Below are 22,867 nucleotides of genomic sequence, written 5' to 3'. Positions count from 1 at the left end.
CCAAAGAGAAAGAAATTACTTGGAGATTTTTTTTCCCAATGTTCTTTTTAGGAAAAAAATTCTTTCTGACATCTGAATTACATCAAAAGACCAAATTTTAAATCAAAATGCTTCTTGGGAATCAGGTTTTTCAAAGTCCTGGATTTTTTTTTCTTTCAAGAGAGCAAAGAGTATCCATCCTCTCTGAGTTTTCCTCGGAGTTGTGTTGCTTGTTCTTTGTAATGACAGGAAACTGCTGTGAACAACCCCTGGGGCAGCAGCAGCAGCACATATTTCCCAGGAACAGGAGGCAGCTGAAAGACTCTTATTTCCCCCCAAAGAAGTGTACAAACACTTTTCATGTGAGTGGGAACAGGAGCTGAGTTGTTTTGGGACAATTATTTTATCTTTCTTAAGAGTTGTCCTGGTGTTTCTGAATTCCCTTTTGACTGCTCACTATACATTTATGAAAAATAGAGATGAAAGGTTAAAGCCTTAGAAACTATGCAGCTTTTCTCTGGCTAACCACAGCTGTTTGGGGAGGTGGCCACACAGCATGTGCTGCAGTTCACTGGAAATTTATACTAGAGGAGACAGAATCAAGCTAGGACAGATTAAAATCAAGGAACCACAGTTCAAGCTCTGCCAGACCTTCCTCCTCTGCCTTCCCCTTCATCCATCTTCCTTCTCACAGCTCCTCCTGCTTCGTTAATTATCATTTTGCAATGAGATTCTCCTGCTCAGTGTGTCTAGGGCGAGCAGGATGAGAAATCTCTGTGATGAGCAGAAGTAGGAGGTCACTTCCCTGCCCTCAAGCCCATCTGCCTCCGAGAGCCCTGGCTATGCTGAGCCATCACTGGTGCCAGGGTAAGGTGAAAACACCACAGGGACAATTGCAGGCCACTGAGCTAAGTTTTAATCATGTATCTTCCACTAATGTCAGAAGAAATTACATGGCTAAACCCCTGCAAGCTGTTTTGGATATGTGAAAGTTAAATTTACAGTTATTTGCTGGGGCAAAGAAACAGGACTGCCTGCTGGCAGAGGCAGCAACTAACAGAGACTGGCAGGGCAGAGAGAGATTAGCAGTTGGGAAAAACACATCTCACTCCTTTATGGCCCCCAAAGGGTGACAATGCTTTTGGCACAGGACACTTTAGTGTCACCCCTGGTACAGAGGAGCCAGAGCATTGCACACACTCCAGCCCTGCTTCCCTCTAGGGAAGGACAGGATGCAGGATTGCTGTAAGGATTCATACACAAGTTCTTTTTTCCTCTCAGGCACTCAGGCAGCTCAGTGCCAGGCCAAGGATGTGCTTTCACCAGCAGCCCCTGACTTTCCAAGTTAATTACCAGTGACAGAAGCATCACAATGGCTCTCAGTGCTCTCAGCAGGACTGACACAGCATCCCTGCCCCTGCAGCACCCAAAGCAGCTCCACTGGCAGGTCAATGTCTAAGACACCTTGTGCCTGGGGCAGTGGGCACTGCTCAGGTCAGAAATGCTCTTGCAGACACAGCACAGGTACTCAGGAGGTGGAACAGGATGTGCCAGACCATCTTACAATAACAGTGTTCTCATTTTGCTCACAGATAACAGATCTAGCAGTGGCTCTGTGATGTTGGTTTTGTTTTCTTTATTTCCAGTAAATTTTAGGAACTTCTGTCCTCCCTCTTCTGAACCCAGCTGAGGTCACTGCTGTGCTTCCATCATGTCACTGCTGGGAAAGGCTCTAAAACACTCAGGAAATTTGGAAAAAAGAGAAAGTGAGAAGATAGATGACTAGAAACTCTGCAGAGATTGCTTTTAAAGGCTTTGTATTTTAAAATAGCCCAAAACAGAATGTTTTGGGCTAGTATGTTCTTCATGCTTCATTCAACAGTTGCAGGACTAGTGTCACCACAGCTGGAGAAGCACTGAAATGCTTCCTTCCATAGGAACCAGTTCACCCAGAGTCTCCCTGGGGAGCATTTTTGACCATTCAGGGGAAAAAGTTCCATAGGATAACACCACTTTTCATCTCAATAAAAACATTACCTACATGCAATAGATTCTTTTAGCTGTTGTGAGCCCACCTGAGCCTGTCAGACTACAGCAAAAAGAATTAGAACTAAAGTGTTTGGTAAAACTCAAAGATTATTGTGGGATGAAGTCATAGTGGCAGCCAAGCTGAATGTTAGTTTTCCTAATTACAGAACCAATGGACAAATCTACAAGCCAGAAGCTCACTATTTTATTCATATCAATGCTGACAGTGATGTCAGTGGTTTTGCACATGTGGCAAAACTGAATTTGGCTTTAAATATTAATTGAAAAAGCTTTCTCAGAAAAATCAGTGATGAAGAAAACCACAGCAGAGCTCTTCACATGTTTTTAAACTGAGACAAAGGTGGTGAAGATAACAATATTTACTTAGCTGCTCTCTGTGCTGATTAGACCAAACACAGAACAAGGACACTTCCATTGCAGATAATGTTTTCAGCACTCATTGCTGAGGCCATTTAATTAATTGTTCTCCTGGGGTCAATATCAAGTTATGTCAATAAGCATTTGAGCTCATCCAGCACCAATAGCTGAATCTGTTTGTTTGATCTGGCAGCTTTATCTTGTAAATGTGTCTCTTACTGCTGAGTCGAACCACAAAAACACCTCAGGAATTTTTATTTTTATGTTTTTAGGTGTACAGAAGAATTACACTCATTGAGGTTGAAAACTACTGCTGTTCTTGTTTTAAACAGCAATGGAGTTCCCTTTAGAGAAAAAAGATCTGGTGGGAAAAAAAAAAAGAGAATTTGAAGTATTAATGGCTTTTTTCCTAGCTGAAGTAAAGAAAATCCACAAGACTTTGTCTTTCTCTTTGCAAAGAAATGTTCCAAAAGGAGATTTTTTTGTGCCCTCTTAGAGTTATCTATATATAGTCAAGAGAAAAAAAAACCTTGAGACTGCCAAATCTGAAGCTTTTTTGTGAATTATTATAAGAAAATAAAGTGGCTTATGATCTGTCATTAGGCTTAGAACAAAAACCACCTGAATTGAAACACACGATTTTGACATTCAAGACATCATATTCAGGAAGGAGCCCTCATTTCCTTCAGTGCCAGGGATTTTATTTTTTTCCTCAGCAGCCAGCACTGCATCTGATCAGCACACCTCACATCACACAGAAGATCTCTCCTGGTGAGGCAGTGTGCAGGCAAGCTTGGCTTAGTGCTCGTGGAAATTGGCCACATGAAATGTCATTTCAACCTGGAACAAATCCAATGAACTGGAAGTTAGACTAAATCCTTTCATAATGGGGATTATTTGCTCATCTTATTCTTGGAGATTGGGCCACACCACGGGAGCTGGACATTCTTCAGGTCACACCAATTAGCCCCCAGCTGCTGCTGATTTGGTTTTCTGGTTCTCCAGCAAGAAAGCAACACAGGAGCATAAAGCAGGGAGGTTTGGGTGTCACTGAATAGCTTTTAGTGCTAGAAGCAGAATGGAGAACACAACAATCAGCCATTTTAAATACTTTCCATTCCAAACCTTCCCTCTGGTGTCATCAGACAATTTCACTGGTATATCCCTGTGTGCATCATTGGAGAGCTCAGGAATCAGGAAAATATGAAGACACCAGATGATATGAAAGTGTCCAGGAAAGCAGAAGATTATAAGTGAGTGCAGATGGGCAGTGAGAAAGCAACCACAAGCTGTCTGCTCTGATTTTTACTGAAAAATCACCACTCTAAGCAAGAACGAGTATTTTTGGGTTAAGTGGGCTTCTTACTTGATAACTTTTTCCTACTGTATGTGACCTATTCTTATTTTGGTATAGAATACCACTAAAGTTAAGGATAACAAGATCACTTGCCCTTATCAAATGGGCTGAATCCTCCCCAGGGAGGTACATACTTTAAATTCCCCAACCATTGCTGCCAAGGTAGGTGTCACCAGCCTGGAATACATTACACAGCTGACAGGATCCCAGAAAGAGATGAGCTTTCCAGATATCCTGGTATTCTTTCAGCCTCAGCAAAGACCTTTTTCAATGAGAGCTGTCAGGTGCCAAAATCAAGCAATTACTGGTTATAAAACTATTAGCCTGGAAAAGTGTACAGTCTGTGTGTAACTTGTTGTTAAATGACCCACTCTGAGTACATCCTTCATCATTGTGCAGAAAATGGTCTTTGTTACTTGAAGCAAAGCTTAAACTTTTAGTATTCAGCAGGGATGAAACCACTCCACGAAAGAAAGAGCATTTTAATTTGAGGCACTAGATTATGTGGTTTTCAAGCACATCATACAATGCACTGGGAAACCCTGCTTGTGGGAACATTTTTCTATTAATGCACAATAACCTCTTAATAAGGGAGGAGATGGATCTTGCTCCTCAGATCTATTTACATCTCACTCTATTGGACTGAAAAGACTTATAGAACAGAAACCTTCTGCCAATACCATGAATTGTTTAGCTGCTGGGGTGTAACACTTATTAGATTGTAATTGGTTTGCTTTTGCCAAAAGGAAGCTGTTTGTCATTACCACCTCTGCATCAGCATTAGGTTTATGGCACTGGAGTGCCTTAAAGAAAACTACATCTGTTTTGAGCTGCTTTTCTTCTGCCTTGATTTAATGGTTCTTGAAGCAATAAGAGCTGCATGGTCCCACCAACTGCTGGTATCTACAGAAATAATAAATACTGCATTGGATTCTATTAAGGAGTACTAAATATTCAATGTGACAATGGAATTACCCTACAGCATCTGCATGGATTTACACTTCCACTATGGAAACCAAAGTAAACATCAGACAATTTTCAGTTGAGGATTCACTGCTGGTACAAAGTAAATGAATTTAGCCACAATCAGGGTACTAATGAGCTCTGAGTACTGATGGTCAGAAGAGCAAGAAATTCATGTAACACGAGACCAAAAATAAATGAAACACAGGAATAATGTCTGTTGGACTGACTAAGAGTCCTTTTCCTTCATCATGATCTAAGCTATGTAGCTTAGAGAGCAAGAATGAAAATTGCCATTTTGTCTCCAGGTTTATTGTGGGGTATATGCACTCACATATGGAATACATGCAGGACCCCTGACAGTTATAAAATAGATATAAAAGCTGTGCAGAACCCTCATTTTTATTTTTCTACTGCACTATTTTAAATTGTAAAATGCCTATTCAAACAATTACAGCAGTTTGCTTGCTCGTATTCCAGAATGTTCATTTTCTTTTCACATTTAATATACTGGAATGTGTGCACAATCATGCTGAGCGGGGTAATTGAAAATTAAACAGAGAATTACTCACAGCAGCAATATTTTAAATTCAAATAAGTTTCACAACATATGGCATTTATAACATAGTCTAACAAAAATTTTGTAGCAGCTCAGATGAAGCAGGTGCTTTCTTTTTGTCCTGCTGGATCCACACCTGTATTGTCTGAAGCACAGCCCAGGCTGCTGCCACACCAGGGACAGGCCTGGCCAAAGTGATTTCACAGCCAAATATTTCAGCAATAGCCCTATCCCCTTGACAGACTCTCCAATCCATCTTAGATGCTGAAAAATTTTGAAGCCCCTTTTTACAGGAGAGCTGACATCTCCAAAACAAATTATTCTCTGAAATTACAGCAGCAGGCAAGCTCTTCATACACACATCTGTTCAAGCATTAGCTCAAGAAGCATCAAGGCTGGTGTATCTCATGATGACTTGGTGTGTGTGACCCTGGCAGACCAAATCTCCCTCTTTTCTTACAGGGTGCAGCACCTCTTGGGCATTTCTGGGTGTGAGACCCACTGCTGTCAGAGAGCTGAAGTGTCCTCTCCAAACATTCAGCACAGAAAACACTACTGCAGTCTAACCTTAGCTGTTCAAGACATGAGCTACAGCTTGGAGTGAGTTCTGCACAAGGTTTTTGGAGGTCTCGCAGAAGAGCATCCTCTTCCAGCTGCTGACACAGGGATCAGCCCGGCTGCTGCAAACATCCTGCTAGCAGACATCACCAAGGGAAGGGTGCTGGGGCATCCCTGCCACCTTAAATGGTTACAAATCTGATTTGGGATTTGAGAGGGCAGGGAAGCCTCCTCCACAGAGCAGCACAGAATGCTCATTGTGGGTTACAACCTCCCCAGACAAGAAACTCAAAATAAATTTTAGACATCTCCCTATTTCATACCTCTTCTTGCAACATCAGAAGCAGAAATATCTATGTAAGAAGCAGGAGTTTTGCACCAACTAATGCACATTTTAAGTAATGATTTAATCTTCCCTTATTTGCCTATTCCAGAGATTATTCAAACACAGTTCTTGTAATTACAATGCCATACACATGTGAATGTGCACACCTTGAATATTTTGGAAGAGGTACTAGTAAAAAATGTCTACTTTCACACTTACAACCAAGGATTATTTCAAAACCTCTTGCATATGCCACACAACCATAATTTCCCTCTATATTAAGAAGAACCCTGTCAAATTATCCAATTATTTACAGTATCACCCAGCATTTGGGTACACAGCTGTCTGCTCACTAAATTCACTCTGCATACACACCAACTCAGCCAGGATCACTGAGGGAAGAACCATGATTTTAGATCCCTGGATTTCATGGGCATGTGGGAATCAAGCTAGAGAGCATTAATTACTTTTCTCTTTAATGACAGGTAGCATTCCTCTGTCACTTGTTGCCTTTTATTCAATTATCTATTTGTGGGAACCTCTGTAACACTGATGGTCCTTGGCTGGGAAACAACAAGATGTAAAGTAGAAAACTGATGCTCTTCATTACAGTAATTTTCAACCTGTCTGACAGCAATAGGAATTCAATTACAGTCCTCCAGTGGCAATAAGCTCTGTGCACTAGATCTTAATTGTTCAACCATCAGTTTGCAATCTGCATTTGTAGTGTAGTGACAGCTGACTGTTTCCATCAGCAGCAGACATTTATATTCATGAAAAAATAAATATGTCTAACTCAGCAAGGAAACTTTCTACAATGAAAGAACCAGCCTATTTACTTAAATGATTGCAATAATTTGTAGCTCTGGAGTCTGTCAGAGCTTTTCCTTGGTATTACAAACTAGAGACACCACTGTGCCTTCTGAGAGATAGTAATGTTTAGTCAATCACATTTCAGTTCCCTTCTCCATTAAAGAAATTAGGTTTAATAGGAAAAGGCTTCCAGTATAAATAGGTATGTCCTGAACACTACACTTTCAAAGCATTCATGTTATAAACCTGCCTGTGTATACACAAAGGTAAGAGTGTATTATTGAGGGTGCAAACAAACCCTTCATCTTGGATAGCTAACCTGCCAAAACACACTTTAAAAAATGCTCAAACTTTTCTGGCACAGAATGTATGGGGTAAGCTGTTCTCTCCAAGAAGATTATGAAAATGAACAAGTTTTGGAGCATCCAAGAGGGTTTTTCAAAACCTAACCAGTGCAGCACCAGAGAAGTGCCACCCACTTGGTGACTGCCCATCACTGACCACAGCCAGGGCCAGGGCAGTCTGCACTGGTGGCTGCAGTCAGAAATTCCTGGCTAAAGAGAAGTTTGACTTGGCCTTGGCAGTTCAGGATTAACCCAATTAGCTCATGTCTTTCATCCCCCAGGTGTTTGTTAACTCAAATTTGCAACCACTGTCAAACAAGGGGGTGAGAAGCACAGCTGTGTCACCAGGGTCCAGCACAGCAATGAGCTGGCAGTGCCAAAGAACTCTGTGCTGCAATAAGAGAAATTCAAGAGTAGGAAAGCAAAGAGCCAGGATTGAAATTCAGTAACTGAACAACATGAGAGAATTAGGCAAAATACCTGCTTTTACATCACCTTGATGTGACAGCTGGTATCAATCTTCATCACTTTTTTAAAAACAAAACCATGTTTTTAAGAGCTGGGAAAGCAATGACAACTCGATGTTGTGTCCCACAGGCAGCTCCTGGCCCTGATGAATTACTGCTGCCTCTCACTCCACACATCACTGCAAGGCATGGAGAACGAGAGGAGCATTTTTGTGAGAGGAAATATCAGATTTCTATCCAGGACTAAAAATCCTTTCCCTTTCATGCAAATAGCATAGCCTGGGACTGGCAGCCTTGGGATGTTATCCAGCACAAGCCTCTCAGCAGAAAGGTGCCACGTGCTTTACCAAGCTCTGAGGAATTATTCTGGTGGATCTGCATTGGTGTGCTCAGGACTGAGCCTGCCTGTGACAGCCCTGCAGGAGTTTCCACTTCATTGTAGATTTCCCTGATGTGGGCACTGTTTACCTGCTTGCTGTTTGTGTCAGATACATTCTCTGGCATGCTAAATCTAAGTAGCAATTTGTTATTGACAGGTTTAATTTAATGGAAAACATTGTACCTGCAATAGTAGGAAAAAAAGTACCAGAAAAACTTTTGCCTAATTTTTTTTTGTCCTCTTAGAATACATAACCCTCCATTATATTGATTCAAGGCAGTCTAAATCAACCTGACTTCATTTTCCAAGCTGAATAACACCAGACGACCCTCAATCTGTACAAGCAGGAATTGCAGCCATGCTTCAGAAATTATAGAGTTCAGATACTTTTTACATATTTATACATATGTAGTGTATATTATATATTATAATTATGTATGTATTATACAAATATGTATTATTTAGAGTTTTAAATATGTGCCTGTTTTCCTTCAAAGGCCAGACATCTCACAGCACCAGACCAACACAGATTTTTAAGGCACAAAGTGTTTTATGTGGCTATCCCTATCTGAACATACATTTTCTTATTAATTATGTCACAAGAATCCAGTTCGCTCCTCCAGTTTGCTGGTTGAACTGAAGTGGTAGCTTCACTTTCAGGGGGACTTTTTTTTCTTATAGCAAAAAGGAGGTTCAGCTCAGTTTCTAAGCAGATTATGGTTCAGATCCTGTTGCTGCAGAAAAATAAGTCAATCACTGAGCAGAAGGACAAAACCCGAGACCCTGCTAGTATTTACCTGGGAGCAGGATAAACAAACATCCAGGTAACTGGTTTAGGGTGCAGATTATACTCTAAAATACTCCTGGCAGCACTAATTTTGTTATCAACCTCCCCACAACTCTTTTCTTACAAAAGCAGCACAGATGTGAAGCTTTATGACTGGAACAAGCAGCCTTTCAGATGAGCAATAAGATACTGTATAAATGTTATATGAGAGCACTGTGAGAGAATTCCAAAAGGAAAACTGCTGGTTTGATCTCCATAATGGCTTTGGGAAGGGTGAATCTCTCTCGAGCAGGGGTTTGCAGCATCAGATGTTCTTGTCAGCTCACAGCTGCCTGCTCCTAGCCCGATAACAGCCACGGGTTGTAATGAGTGTGCTGCAGAAATATTACAGGCAATAAGCTCTGAAAATCAATGAAGCATGTACCCTTCAAGCCAGCCTGGTGTAAGTCACAGCAAGTGTTATTCCAGGTGTTATTACAGCTTTGTAAGCAATGTGTATGCAGGCTGATTGTGTAAGACAAGGCTTTTCCCAACCCCAAAACATAAAATCAGTGTTATTGAATGTAAACAAAACCATGCTTTGTGTTCCTTAAAAATCCTAACTCTTTTCTCCCTCCTGCGATTAAAAAAATACCAAAAACCCAAAATGTCTTACCTAAGGATTACCTTTTAAGACAGAAACCCTTGTATCTGTATTTTCTGCTTTGCATAAACATAGCTCTGCTTGACTATGCATCAAATATTTATTCCAGGGAGCTTTGTCTGCAGAAGACACTACCATGATTCATCGTGCATGTATGCTTAGTAAATTTTATAAATACTGGAAAATAGGCCATAAATGCTGCTTTATGTTTTAAATCACTGTTTTGTCTAGCCAAAATGTCTTGAGAGTAGTAGTGCTAGGAATTCAGATAATGAAAATTAAATAGGCACATGCTTTGCCTTCACACAGCAAAATTGAACTGATAGAAGTAAATCTCTAAAATTATATGGGTAAAAAAAAAGTTATAGGATGATCCAAACTGCAGGAAAAGAGATTCCACAACCTTCATTGTGAGCTGAGCTCTGCTGTGCAGAGCAGCACTCAAAGGCTCATGATCTGCCTTTCCCAGACTAGCAGGGATGCGAGAAGATCAGCTAGACTTTATTATATTAACTATAATCCAACAGTAAAATATTTTTTAAACAAGAACTCTGCTTGAGCTGCTGTGCTGTGCTGCCAGAGCAGCTGAGGTTGTGCTGCAGGCAAAGGCAAGCTCCCTGCCCAGCACAGAGCCTGGGAGGATCCACAGGAGCTGCTGCTCCTTTCAGGCTCCTGGCCAGCCCACCAGGGCTGTGCTAACACAGGAGCACACACAGCCAGCCTGACAGGAAAGGTTAAATTTTTTTGTTTCCTCTCCCCTCTATGAACATATGATGTGGGCAAATCCCCAAGCCTTCAGTGTGAGCTGTGAGAGTTCAGAGGGGGATGTCAGGCTTTTTCAGCATCCAGGTAGTTTCATTTTTCCTTAGAATTTGTTATGAATTTTGAGGATTGCTGTGCACTGCTGTCCCACTGTTACCAGGGCTGATGGAGCCAGCAGAGCACAACATAGGCATGGCCAGGGCAGGAGCTCTGTGGCCACCAGCCAGACAGGTGCCCTGAGACTGAGCTGTCCCAGCACAAGACAAAGGGTCAGCAAAATCACCACCAAACAAGAACAGTCTCAGTCACCATTTAAATGTAGCCATGCCATAGAATACCTTGGATTGAAAGGGATTTAAAGCTCATTTTGTTCCATCCTCCAGCCCTGGGGAGGGATGCCTTTCACTAGAGCAGAGCTCAGAGCCCTATCCAGCCTGGCCTTGACCCTTTACTCTTCCAAGGTCACTCAAAATATATTATGGAAAATACAATGAATACAAGATACATAAAACCTAAAGGAGGCTTTAACAAACAACTGGATATTACTGGTAAGCACTCTACCAAACCCCAAATATCAGACAGGCAAGGAAGTAATTTTAAGTAGTCTAACTAAAATTTTGCCAGGGGCAAATTTAAAACCACTCCACTTCCATAATTTTCCAAGGGAAGGAAATGAAATTTCTGTAAGTGCAGGCACAATCAAAGATCTCCTGAGCACCAAGGACTGTAAGGACTTCTATTTCCTTTGTGATTGGCTTCCAATTAATTACTAAGTTAAACTTAATATCTTGATCCTCTTTATTTTCCAGGTGCCTCTAGGACTGGGGTCTAGAGTACATAAAAACAGATTGCCTAATGCTCCAAGAGACACTTGATTCTCAGTCACAGCAGAATTATCAGCTCTCCCATCTCAGATCTACCACAACTAACACACATTTTGCTATCTTTGGGCTCCTCACTTGTCTACTCCTCACAATCCCTTTCTATTTCCAACACAACACACCATGAAGGGTCAGCTCAGCAATCAGGGGAGAATTAGTCTCATTCCCAAGAGCTTTCACCTCATTAACAGGAGATGGACAACCCAGAGGTAGCTCAGAGAGTGACACTGACTGAGGCAGATGGAGGTGAACTGACTCATTAGAGAAGATTAAAATAACCAAATCTGTGTTGCTGGATTGAGTGACAGTGTCAAGGGAGCAGCAGACAGTGACTATAAAGACTTTCAGGGCATAAAAATTAAAAATGGACTTTAGACTCTAAGAAGAATGTGTGGAACCAGACCTGATAAAAGGGGAAAGTAGACACTCAAGAAATTGCTTTATCAGTGCCAAGTTAATTTGTGCACAACAAGGTTTGCATCTACTACGGATATTTTTACCAATTACATCCCAGTACACTGATGAATTTGGCCTTCAGAAAAGCTAGAATGAAGGACAATTTTCACATGTATAAAAGGCATGCTTTTATGTTAATTATTAAAACAGTAGCTGAAGGTGGAAATGCAGATCTCTTTTCCATGCAAAGACAACAGTATTTTACATATGTCATTGGGCATCCATCCTAAAGAAACTTCTGGTTTCCTGACAGAGGCAGCATTTTACCTCACACCTGAGGTTTGCTTCAGTGGCTTCCCCTCTACTTCTATGCTTTTATTTCAGTGGTTCAGCTGATCATTAAAACAAACAAATAAAACCAAAACAACGAAATCAAACAACCCAAACGAAAACCCCAACAAAAACCCCAGAAACAAAACCACAAAGAACCAAAATAAACCCAAATAAATGGTAGCTGGCTCCATTCCAATAATGTCTTGTATAATTTGCAGAGGTTTTAGGGGAAAGGAGAAACTTGTGTCACTGGGTGAGCTTGGGTTAGGCTATAAAGCCATTTTTAAAAAGCTAATCTAACAATCTGCAGTGACTGCCAGAGTCATTCACCTGTTGGTCTTTACCCTGCAGGTCAGGGCAGCTCCACTTTTAACATTAAAATCTCAGGCAAATGATTCTGAAGTCATTACAAGAAGTCAGTCTTTGGAAATTATCTCAGATTCATGGAAAGCCTGCCATAATGAGGTGCTCATTTGCACTGCATCTGTTACACTTAAAAATATGTCCATGCTCTCAGTTCATTGGTCTTTTCCACTGAAAGGTTGTCTGCCTTGCCACCTATAAATTGAAGTCATTTATTGAGCTTTGAGCAAACTTTGGGCTTTAAAATGCTGTAGCATGTATGATATGTCATGAAATGTGTGATCAAAGGAGACTAGCTCCTACTAAATTTTCTTTTCTTCTAATCTTTCCTCCTCAGGCAAAAACCTGGGTGAATAGATAAGTTAGTCCCATGAGGTGGATGAAACTTTGATAATAAAGCTTATGCTACTTACACTGATACTCATTCAGCCTTTCTGAAATCCATGTATACAACGTGATTAAAGAAACAAGACTCAGCTTTCCTCTAACATTCAAACATATTTTGTTCACAAAATAAATGCAAGATCATACCCTGCATGTTTTTTGAAAAGTAGGGAAAACATCAATAGTATCTCCTGTAATTACAGGGGAAAGATATGGAGGTAGGAAAAAGTCTTGTTTCAGACTGAGTGGAAGTTAAGCCAGTAAAGCACAGCAAGGCAGGCCAGGATAGTAATTTTAATGTATTTTAATATGTAGCTAAAAATCAATGAAAATTGTTCATAAAGAGCCTCTGATGCACTTAGATAACACATCTCCCAATGTGGCCTTGTTGCAGCTCCCCAAGTAATAGGAAAATTAACATTTTAGGTACTTCTTTGCATCCTTCTGATCTTAAAAAGACCTAAAAAACTAGTCTAGAAACTGTAACAACATATTTTTGAGACACTTTAATTTAGTGCTCTTTTAAAGATGGAGGCACAAGAGACAGAATCTTTGGACTTAGAATCCCAGCCAGCATTTTTAATGAGTAAATAAATGTGCTCTTTTGCTGTTACCATACCAATCTGAGCCAAGGTATCCTTTCCTTCCACACAGACTGAATGCAGAAAACACCCATTTACTGAAAATAATTGAATTATCTTTTACTAAGTAGGTGAAAATACCTTGCAATTGCCTCCCAATTATGTAAAGTTTTGGTTGAAGAGAAAGTTCTAAAGTTTTTTTTGAGGGAGTGGAAAGTTTGGGCAGTTGGTTGCTTGGTGGCTTTGCTTTTGGGGGTTTTGTTTGTTTTCGGGGTTTTTTTGGGTTTTTTTTTTTTTTTTTGAGGAAATTGCCTCAAATTTGGAAAAGTCCAGGAAGATTTTTGGTCAGCCTTTTTTTCCCTGGAGCACTTGTGAGGCTCATTCCTGCCCTCTCATGCTCTGCTGCCTCATGTCCAACCTCCAAACTACTCCATCCACCACCCAAAGCAAAATAAACAGCTGAACTAGAGGTGAAAATAATACATGACACATTCAATTCCACCTTGGGAATAGCAATTCAATTTTCTCTGGACTGAAAGATCTTCATCAGCACGTTTCAACTCCCAGGAGGTTTACTCAAGTTAAAAAATTGCAGTTAAAAACCCAAATCTATAAGCATATGCACATATAAGGTTATCTGCACACATATATCCACATGTATGTACAGTAACTGCAGTACCAAGCAGCTCCTTGAACAGAACAGCCTCTGTCTGCACACTGCAAGCTCCACAAGTGCTCTGTGACTCACTGGGACAGAGTAGATTTCTGCCCAAGTTTTCAGTTTTTCTCTGGCCCAGCAGGTCTATTCTTTAAAGTCTCATCTGTGCTATTTCTGGATTCTTTGCTGCACAGCACCAGGCAGGTAGAGAGGTTTTTCTTTGGGAAAGGGTCAGTCTTAGCACAGATCCTGCAGATTTGTGCTTTTTACAGGGGCAGAGCTGATTTTTGACCCAAGCTTCAGAAAAGCCAGGAGTGGTCAAGTATCTCCAACCCTGCTCAGGTGATAAAGTAAAGTAGTTCTTATGAAGAGGAAAAAAAAGGAGGAGAAATGAAGCCCCTGGTGATGTACCCTGGGGGCTGTTTGTCATCTGCCAGATACTATCAGCTTCAGTTGGACCCAAATTCCAGCAGTTTCTTTAGCCAAGGAGTAATGTTTTGAGAAACCAAAAAACAAATTATTTCTTCCAGGCTCAGATTATCTTGCTGCAAGGAGAGCTGCCATTATAAGAGGATTTGCACCAATTACATAAAGTGTGTTATAAAACAGTGTTCAGAAAATAATAGACTAGAAAGCCAGAAGGTTAATAAGCAAACTGATTCTGAACCTCTCCCTGTCCTGAATTCCCATGTAGAAAATGCATTCAGGATGCCTAGCAAAGACACAAACCACAATTACTTTATGGAAATGATTCCCTGGCAGTGTAACACCCAAGAGTTCTCTTCCACACATGTTTAAATGACTGGTGCAGCAAAGAGCAAAATCAATAACCACGAAACCTGGTCTTTTGCAGGAATTTTCTCATTTTTATTGCACATTTTAACTTGACATTAGCAAAACATGTAATTTCTAGTATTTCTTCAAGGTGTGTGGGAGCATAAGCTCAGCAAATCTGTATGATGTTACCATTTCATACGCATAACTTTTGTGTGCTGAAAATTGGAGATTTGAAATTATTAGTGCTATTTCAGTGTTTGTATTTTTAATTTTTAATGCATCTGGCCTTTTGCAATTAAAAACCAGAGACAGAATCCATCCATAACTTGCTCCTGGCATCACAGGGGTGATTGCAGCCTGCTTTATGGGGCTGAACACCTCATTCCCATGCAGCAGGTATAAGGGAGTATTTTCTACATATATCCCATTTAACCTGCTGGAGTGGGTGCTCTGCAATTTTCTTACATTCATTTACACACAGCCCTGGATTCCTCGGCTCACTGGACACAAATTAATTACTGGAATTGGAAACAGGCTTGGTTTAAGCAAAGGCAATGATTTAGTAGAAATTCCACTTTGCCAGGCTCATGCAAGTGCATCCCATGGTGGAAACACACGTTGCTCTGGTGGCAGAGCACAGCCATGTGTGATTTTATGGCTCTGTGTCACAGCCATGCGTGAGAAGGAACTGCATCCCTGTGGGAATGTGCAGGGTCAAGAGGAGATGTGAGAAAAGCCTGCTCCTTTTACAAGAGGCTGAAAAAAGCCATTTTAGACATTGCAGCAAAGGGGAAAATGTTCCCTTTACAGCAGGGGCTTTAGGATGCAAGTGCACAGAGACTTGACAGGCTTGACTGCACCATACCCACAGGTCTCCCTCTCACTCTCAGCAGCAAAATAAGTGAGATTAGTTTAATCTATGCAGGCAAACCTCAGATCAGATGCATTTAAAAAAAAATTAAAAATACAAACACTGAAATAACACTAATAAATTCAAATCTCCAATTTCAGCACATAAAAGTTATGTGTATGAAATGATATCATCATACAGATTGGCTGAGCTTATGCTCCCAGACACCTTGACGAAATACTAGAAATTACATGTTTTGCTAATGTCAAGTTAAAATGTGCAATAAAAATGAGAAAATTCCTGCAAAAACTCCGGCTTTCACCAAGACTATACTTTTGGAAATTAGAAGATGCTCATCAGGAATTTTAAATAAATTTTATAAGTACAACCTGTACTGTGTATATATCCCACTTCTCTCACATGGGTGTGTTTTCCATCCTTCTCATTCTATGGAGAAGCAGCACCAATTACTGAAATATTGATCCTACTGGAACAACGGGATCTTTGCCATCTGACACTGCTGCAGTCACTTTTTTCCCCCCTTGCTTCAAAATTCACTAGGCTTACACAAAGTTAATTTTCCTAATGGGTCTTTCCCACAGGCAAGGTTTGTAAAATAACACTTAAGGGAGAGGATCCCTGAAATTGTTTAACGATAGCAAGGAAAAACAAGGTAACAAACATTTATGTCATTCCACTGAGGCACAAATGAACACCTATGTAGTATGGGAGGCATTGGGGAAGTCTTTCCACTTGTTCCCTTCTTTCATTTTGTCCCCTTGTCATAGATGAGAAATGAAATATTGCCCACAGGAATAAAAACTCCTTGGATGATGTTCATCAGTGACTGGGAAAGTGAGAGAGGAAAATGGGTCCAGAAGGCTCAGCTGCTTCCCCCATCTGGCTGTTATTGGTGGTTTATTGTTTAAAGTAGAAACAAAAGGTACCGCAAAATACACACATTATGACAAGAGAAACTGCATCCCAGTGTTGGTTCTGCACTGCCTCATGTTTCTTTGGGGCCACATTGTCTCAGCCTGAAGGGAGGATCTGCTGCTGGGTTGTATCCACATGAGATGTTCTCATGCCCAGATTGGATCTAAAACCCAGGGCAGCAAACGAATCAGAGCAGAGTCTGTGTCCTTAAGGAACAGGGAAAACAAGGACTTCTAGGATGGAGTCCAAAGAGCGCTGTCATTTTAATCTTGTTTTGAAACGTGTTCCAGGAAATATTTTAAATTTAAACCAGTCTGGAAAGGCAGCACTCAACTATAAAACCAAGCATGGAGGCAGAGGAGCAGGACTAACAAGGCAGATGCTTTATGAGGTTGGCCAGGTTCCTGCTTGCAGATAAAGCCACCAGATGCCTCAGTGAAGAGAATTCCTTCCTGGGAATGCTGATTTCAGATTTGCAGGATATGATATTGATTACATAGGAAGATAGAAATGAAAGGCATGTGGAAAAGCCATAGCACTGCTTCTCCAAATCCCAAACATCCCTGCTTGCCATGGCCACTCTGCTAAGAGCATGTCACAATATGCAATTTGACAAATGTGTCCTTGCTGCCACAAACTCCCATTTTGGAGCTATTGGCACAGAAGTTCAATACTTTATAAAGAGCCTGTTTCAGGAAAACAAACAAACAAAAAAAAACCCAAAAAAAGAAAAAAAACCCCAAAAAAACCAACCCGCAAAAAACCAAAAAAACCCCAACCAACAAAAAAAAAAAAAAACACACACAAAAAGGAGAATGTGTTTCCTGGCAGAAGTTGTCACTGAATAACGTACACAATTGACTCTGCATGGTTTACCTTGGTGGTTTAATAAAAATTGGGGTTTGAACAACTGGGTGTTCACAGGACAAGTGGACACAGCCTCAAATTGCATCGGGGAGGTTTAGATTGGCTATTAGGAAACATTTCTTCACTGAAAGTGAGGCTGAGCTTTTCAACAGACTGCCCAGGGCAGTGCTGGAGTCACCATTCCTGGAGGGATTTGAAAAACAAGTAGATTTTGTGCACAGGGACATGGCTTAGTGCTGGACCTGGCAGTGTCAGGTTCGTGGTTGGACTTGAGGATCTCAGAGATCTTTTTCAACCTTAACAATTTTATGACTATGAGTGTAATGAGCCAGGAAATTGCCACAATTTACGTGCAAAAACTTTCCCTCAATACCAGGAGAACCACAAGGAGAGAGCATTATGCACCACAGGCAAGCAATGAAAATCACACTTTGCTTACAGCTACATAAGGATATTATTTTATAGTGGCTATCTCCAGTCTGAGTTTGAATCTCATTGCCAATAACAAAGCCAACATAAGAAAGAAACAGAAATTGCAAAGAAAAACCCAGGACAGACAGAATGAAGAATAGATGCACAGAAGGGGTTAGTTTGGTGATAACTTTGGAATAACAAGTAACCTGCCTTGCTTGGCTGCAAGGAATAAAACCATTAGAATATAAATACCAAGAGAGAAAAGGACTGCAAAATGGCATATAAGAGTTATGGCCCAGCCTGCATGGACTCACATCCACTGCACTGGATGAACACTTAAGAAGTCACATTTTTCATGGATAGGACAGCTGTAGGGAAGTCTCTGCATAGAGAAAGAGACTGCTTGGGGGTCCCAGAAATGATATTGAATGTAGAATCAGAAAAATATATTTATAATAATAAAAAAAAAAAGAGAGAAAAGAAAAGAGAAAAGTCACTGTAGCAGTGTACCCTTTCTCATGCCAGCCCGTCCAATTGGTAAAGAAGTAGCAGCTGTGGCCCTTTAGGCTGTTTTGCATAAAACAAAAAACCAAAGCAGAAAAATGCCCCACACCAGTAGTGGAAAAGAAGTATTCTTCCAACAACACAGACTATAACCATCCCTGTGTATTTTTCTTCTAACTACAAAATATTTACGATGTGTTTCTGGAAAATAACTATCAAAAATTGCATTAAAACCTTAACTGTAAGAGCCCTGTTAACAGCACAAAAGCAAGTTTCTCACACGTTTTCTCTCTTCTCACCACAGACAAGTCCCTGCACTTATAAAGGATGAGTGTTTTTGTTAAAGGGTGCTTTATTGATTAGCCACTTTATTCAAGAGCGTCATCATAAACTCATCTACTTATTAATTTCAGCTTTATCTGAACACTCTCCCCTAGACACTACTTCTTCCTCAGGCATATCTGTCATTCCTGTCAAGAGTGCTTCCAATTAAGTGGCAGGAGAACCTGGGAAGCACTGACTGTGGAAAAGTGACTTGGTGTGGATATGCGAACTGCCGTAGAGCTCTAGAAAATAATGAACAGAAAAACAGAGGTAAATTGGTGTTCCTTGCATGTGGCTGTACCAGCATGGACAGTCTACAAAACATTAGACACAGCACTGAGAGAAAACATTGAAAAGAAACATGGTGTTAACAGAAAGCAAAATCAGGCTGGAGGACTCCCACACACACCCTGGCAGCCAGGGCAGAGTGCTGCTATTAGGCAGTGTCAACTAAGTGGAGAAACAGCACCAGGATTTATCTGTTCTGGGAGCAGACAATATATTTTGTTTTATCTGCTTTACACAGTTGCAACAAACAGAATGAACAGCTCATTAAACACTGTATTATAAAACACATGCAGGGCCACACAGATTTGTTCAGATCCATTCCCAGCTGAAACACAGGCACTGATCTTGCAGCCAGGTCAGTACTGACACACCCAGGGGTATTTATTGTAGTCCTTCAGACTGAAGTCAATTTTAAGGGCTGACCAGAAGCCAAAGTGCAGTGCTTATCTCAGCCCTCCAGCTCCTGTGGACATCAGGCTGAACCATAGAAGACTAAAAGGGTGGAGTCTGTGCACACTGGCATGAGGATCATCATGTTCTGAGACCAACCTGCTGCTCTCCTCTTTCCAGCCAAGGGTCCCAATAAACCCAGCAGTGGCAGAGACCCAGCACATCCCAGAAAAGCTTCAGCAGAAAGGCTAGGAATGCTGTGGCAATAGCATTTAGCTTGCTTTACACACTTATTCTCAACCCAGCTCATGTTCCTGCAGCTAATTCATGTTTGAAAATGCCATCCAGACTCGTGGCAAGAGCTTCAAAATGCCAGAGCAGAGATCAGCTCTGCCCCTGCTGCCTCAGAGCTGCTCCATCACCCTCCCTGGAAGGTGCAGAGGACAGCTCAGCACAGGGCAGCATCCTACTTGTGATACTCATTTTCATATTAAAACACGAATCCAGGTTACCACCACCTCATGAATATTTGCTATCATGGAAGTCAGTAAGTTCAATGAATATTTGGCAGGCCTCAGTTAGATATTATGGCTGTTAGACTTCACATATTAAATCATCCAAATACTTAAATACAGCTAAAAACACTTGCAAGAGTAATCAAAAACTGGCTTAGGACTATATTCCCTGAGTCCTATTGAAGCATTTGCAGGTTAGCTGAACATCACAAGCTATGGGAGATAAAACAAGCTTTTCGAGTCTTTAGAGTCTGATCTTTTCAGACTTCTAGATGTATGTTTAACTGTAAAATGTTTTATTTTAATGAAAGCAGATACACACTCAAAATTATGCCTTTCAGAGGTAAGCTTTGAGAAAATAAAAGAGGAAGACTTTTTAATGACAGCAACAGCAGGAAAAATAAGAAAGCACATTTTGTATGGGTGTGGTCTTACTCTGTACTGTGAGCAACCTAATCCTGATCTTGGAATGACAGGAAAGGAGGGAGCAACCAACCTCTCTGCAGAGATATTGCTGCAAATGCACACAGGATTTATTTTAAGAACTGTGATAAAATCCGTAAAAGCAAAAGCAAGGAACAAAACCCAAGAAAGGAATGGTAGATATTTACTACTCAGGGGAACTCTTTAGCCAGGAAATGCTCTTCTATATGCATCTGTGTAGTTGGGATAGAGAGATCTATTGAATTTTTCAATTTTCAAGATCACGCTAGGGAGATCAAGAGGGTTTTTCGGCATACAGATAATTCATATTTGCATAAAATGGACCTAGGATGTCACAGCCATGAGGCTTAAATTACAGCAGCGTAGGAAGGTGCCCCTTTACAGCACTTGATGGATGAAAACATGTAAGACAGTTGACAGCTGGATAACAATCTTTTTCTTGTGCAGCATCATTGTATCATCACCAGCTGCTTTGTGAAGTAGCTTTTAGAACCAGCTATGCATTGCAAATGCTGTAACACTTCTCAGGCTGTTAACCCTCTGATTTACTCACTCATCGGAGCATCATCAATGAATGCTAAAACATAGTAATTTGAGGGTTTAATAAATTAATCTATGATTATGAATAATTCCCACACTGAACAGAGAAAGTTCGTAAAAAAGAAAGCAAACAATGGCTTCTGTAACTCTCATTTTGCATGAGCCTTTTAACATAGGCAAACATGGGAATGCTATTCTAATTAATTTTATCCCTGTTTCGGTGTATCCAGGATCCTTCATTCCCCTGCTCCTGGAGAAAGCAACATGGGAACACAAGAACAAGTGGTACCCCCAGTCTCTGCAATCCAGGCCTCAGCAGCCACCTTGTGTCACTGCTTCTATAAATTAAACTGACATTAAAATTCCTGTTGGAGAGCCTCATTCCCCAAAACCTATTTCTTCATTCAAAAACCCCAAATTACCTTTAAGTCACTGACAGCCTGCTGTGAGCTCCATGGAAGATTCCTGCCATCACCCTCCTCACTGCTCCAGCCCTTGTTTCCAAGTCAAAGCTGATGTTGATTTTGAGCCATCAAAACTCTGTTTATCCAGCAGCAGCTTCCAAGTGCTCAGAGGTGCAGCTGCACAAACGCCTTTGCTGCCATGTTCTTCCCTAACACTATTCTTAAAACTTATATTTTTAGTAAAGGCAACACAGTGAAAAGCTAAAATTAAGCCACCTTCTAGTTACTTCATTCGTTCCCTTAAGAAAACCAAACATTCTTGCAGACTAAATATAATAAAATTTGATAAACCGCCTTTAATTACTAATCAGCATTCCTTGTTATGGTTTAAAACATGCTTCCACCTTGGAAATAACCATTAATTTGTTGCAATTTTCAGCAATGCTATCATTTCCAAATGGCAGGAAAAGGAACAAAGTACCAACCAAACAAAGAGTACTTTTTTCCATGAAAATTACTTTTGTTCTCCTATTGGTACTTGGAAGAATTCAGAAACATTACAGGTATACAGCATATAATACATAAACACCCATGAGAACCTGCAGAGCTAAGAGTATTTTGTGTTTAGCTCGAAAATTTGTCAAATTACAGGATCACATTACTTACTGTCCTCCCACAACATTTTAAATCAAGTTCAGTGAGACATTTGTTTAAAAGCAACACTCACTCAATCACTGCCTCCTAATGGGAGCAGACCCCAGGCCAGCACTCTGCCTCCTGAAACAGCAGCTCCCTGCAAAGATCAACATTCTCTCAGGCTAAAGCGAGGCTTTATTAGAATACAAATCAGGATAATTCACTTTTTATAAGGAGAGGAAACTCAAGAGTGTCTAAACCAGAAGAAAAAGAGCTCCCAACCAACTTTATCCAGATCACCTCCTCCATCCAAGCAGGTCAGTGCCTCCAGGCTTTGTGCCATGCTGAGCAGCCAAGGGGGTTCTGAACCCAATCCCATCCTGAACCACCTAAAGCATCATCCCACAGCTGCCAGAAACCAGAGAAAATACCCAGAACCCCTCCCCAGGACACCTGTTTTGCCAGAATTAATCACAGGTGTTTCTCAACAGCTAAAGGACATTTTCTGGGCTATTTTTTTTGGTGGTTTTTTTTTTTCCTGTTATTTGTTTTGTGGGTTTTTTTCCTCTTTTAAAACCTCTGATTCAGAATATTAAAAAGCACATTGCACTATTATGCTTTCTGTAATATATTCATGTTGATTTTGGCTTTTTCCTGTGGAGGACTGGGGTTTTGTAGATTGTTGCTTGCTTGATGAGCTTAATGGAAATCCTTAAAAGCTGTGTGTCCCTCTAAGTGTAAGATGTTCAAAGAAATGTTGAAAGTTGCCTTGGGAATTGTTATTGAAACAACATCTTGGCAGCACCTGCCCTGTCTGGAGGATATAGCTGTGCTTCTCAGTCTGCTCACACTGAGGTTTCAGAAGGTTTGTCAAGCGGAAGGATTGGGCAGAGTGTTTATTTTGAAAAAGAAATGAGCCCTTTCAAGGGAAAAAGAAACCATCAAACTGTTAAATATTGGGCAGTTTGCTCCTCCCGTTTCCTAGTACTGGAGCTGCAGTAGGGTTAAGGAACATAGGACTGCCCATTGGATTAAAACCC

General features: G+C 40.8%; 1 long non-coding RNA gene across 1 annotated transcript; it reads right to left on the bottom strand.

Moving 5' to 3' along the window:
• Positions 1–1,963: 1,963 nt before the first annotated feature.
• Positions 1,964–22,216, bottom strand: LOC146431213 (uncharacterized). Its single transcript, XR_014854830.1, has 4 exons — positions 22,128–22,216; positions 21,919–21,984; positions 3,316–3,452; positions 1,964–3,225 (listed from the first exon to the last, which is right to left on the bottom strand). It is a non-coding gene; the product is annotated as an uncharacterized LOC146431213 (long non-coding RNA).
• Positions 22,217–22,867: the final 651 nt, after the last annotated feature.

Source organism: Lichenostomus cassidix, chromosome 13, assembly GCF_008360975.1.
Source record: "Lichenostomus cassidix isolate B80296 chromosome 13, HeHo_3.0, whole genome shotgun sequence".
Lineage (NCBI taxonomy): Eukaryota > Metazoa > Chordata > Aves > Passeriformes > Meliphagidae > Lichenostomus > Lichenostomus cassidix.
This window is presented reverse-complemented; position numbering and strand designations above follow the sequence as displayed.